Genomic DNA, 2550 nt, shown 5'->3' with positions numbered 1-2550 from the left:
CTAACTATAGCCAATGAACCCATACCCATATAACTTGTGATATAAATGTTATTTCCATCCACATATGGATCTGTGCATACAATAGTTATAGCACTGCCCCCCCCCCCAGTTTAGTAGATATCCATGGCTCTGATCAATTTTTCTCTCTTAACCAGGAACCATCTGTTGGATCTGGCAACTTTGTTTGCCAAGTGAGTATCAAATAATTCAATAATAAAACACCAGTCCCTTAATATAACATATGATCTATTTTCCCTTTCTAAAATGCTGACTTGATTTGATAACTTGACTTTTATCTCTTAACCAGGAACCAACAGAAACCCCTGGCAACAACAACTGCCAGGTAAGTAGGTTTGGTTTTCGGAAGTTTAGGGAATTTGTATTGTACAAGGTACATTTTAGACACTAAACTACAGAGTTATAGTAAGTTGATTAGATAACTAACTTTATTTCTCTTAGGAGGAGGAGCCAGAGCAGGAACTGGAGCCGGCTATTAACATCTGCCATGTAAGCATAAGAGAGGGATGAGAGGGGCAAATAAAAATCACCCTATATTTTATTTATGCAAGACTGTATATCAGCTTCTTTAAAACATAAATATTAAAACTTGCAATATCTTTTTCTTACCTTTTTTTTCCATCAGGAGACTCCAGCATTCCCTGAGAATAACACCTGTCAGGTAAGAAAAAATAATAGGGTCACAATAGAAAAGGATATTTTAAGAGAATATCAAATTAGAGTTTAACTTTGGGGGCGGCAATTTGTTAGGCACTGCCTACTTGGCCAGATATTAAGGCATCAGCCTTCTTATTGGTCTGCACCCAGAACCATTGCATCAGGCAATGTGTTTAGAAAGGCTCAGTTTTTATTGGAGCCATGAAATTATTTTTAAAATCTTTTTTTTCCTTAACCAGGAGGAAGAGCTGATAGTGGAGGCGAGCGCCGACACCCGCCCCTCCCGCTACCAGGAATCTTTAGATGAGAGCCCTCAGCTTAACACCAGTGAGGTATGGGCCAAATATTTTGCAGGGGTCCCAATATGTTTAAAAGCGCTCAGTTTGTATTGGAGCTACGGGGGTCATGAATAATATCTGTAAAGAATAATAATAATATTTACCAAACAATAAGAATTATTTACTAACATAGTTTGGTGTGGGCAACTGCATTTGGGCAAGTTAGCCTCAGTTAACCAGTCAGCATCTGTTTCTTACCGGTCTTCTAGCGTGTATAAATTAGAAAATAAAAAAAATATGATTGGTTGCTACGATTACATACACTCATACAATTTAACTCATAGGCTCCTGCCACACGTGCTAGATACTCGGCCTTTGGATAAACACAGGCTGACAATCCGACCCTATGTTCCTAAATGCTTGTTGATGTGCCGCCGCATCCGGCATTTACCCTATATAAGTAAATAAGCACCACTGTGTCGGGCAAATAAAAATCACCCTCTATTTTATGCAAGACTGTATATCAGCTTCTATACAACAGAAATATTACAATGTGCAATAACTTTTTCTTACCTTTTTTTCAATCAGGAGACTCTCGATATCCCTGACGACAACATCTGTCAGGTAAGAAAAAAATAATAGGGTCACAATAGAAAAAGATATTTTAAGAGAATATCCAACATTTGTTAGGCACCGCCTACTTGGCCAGAAATTAAGACTAATGCCACATGGGGGGCTGATCTTGGCCTTCAGAAAAACACAGGCCAAGAATCAGCCCCTACACTGGCATCAGCCTTCTTCCTGGTCTGAACCCAGAACCATCGCATCAGGCAATGTGTTTAAAAGGGCTCAGTTTTTATCGGAGCCATGAAATTATTTTTAAAATCTTTTTTTTCTTACTTAACCAGGAGGAAGAGCTGATAGTGGAGGCGAGCGCCGACACCCGCCCCTGCCACTACCAGGAATCTTTAGATGAGAGCCCTCAGTGTAACACCTGTGAGGTATGGGCCAAACATTTTGCAGGGGTCCCAATGTGTTTAAAAGGGCTCAGTTTGTATTGGAGCTACAGGGGTCATGAATAATATCTGTAAAGAATAATAATAATAATTTTATCAAACAGTAAAAATTATTTACTAACATAGTTTGGTGTGGGCAACTGCATTTGGGCAAGTTAGCCTCAGTTAACCAGTCAGCATCTGTTTCTTACCGGCCTTCTAGCGTGGGTTTATTCAATATTTCAATGAATTTAACCGACTTAAGTTATGGGTACCTAACATTTTGGCACCCCCAAGTGACTTAGGCTTTCCTTTAAATTATAGTTTTCATATTTGTGCATTTATTTTTAGTGATAAACCTTTTTTTCTTCACTACAGAGGGAACGAGATCAAACAGATTGTAACATCATTGAATCTGTCGTGGTAAGCAGAAAACTGAGCAACTTCATTCCTAAACACCATTTTCCTACCTATTTGCGTTATCAAAGCCGTGTTATTTCCTTGCCTATAGATTTCTACACACAATAACCTGGATGGGGTTGCACTATATACAAACTGAATTCATATTAATCCAAACTTAACAAACTGGATTAAGTCAATGT

At 38.6% G+C, this 2550-nt stretch overlaps 1 long non-coding RNA gene across 1 annotated transcript; it reads left to right on the top strand.

Moving 5' to 3' along the window:
• The first annotated feature begins 309 nt into the window (after positions 1–309).
• LOC116408429 lies at positions 310–714 on the top strand. Its single transcript, XR_004220919.1, has 3 exons — positions 310–343; positions 460–507; positions 644–714. It is a non-coding gene; the product is annotated as an uncharacterized LOC116408429 (long non-coding RNA).
• Positions 715–2550: the final 1836 nt, after the last annotated feature.

The sequence above is a fragment of the Xenopus tropicalis genome, chromosome 1 (assembly GCF_000004195.4).
Source record: "Xenopus tropicalis strain Nigerian chromosome 1, UCB_Xtro_10.0, whole genome shotgun sequence".
NCBI lineage: Eukaryota > Metazoa > Chordata > Amphibia > Anura > Pipidae > Xenopus > Xenopus tropicalis.
Note: the sequence above shows the minus strand (reverse complement) of the source record. Positions and strands in the feature narration are given on the sequence as shown.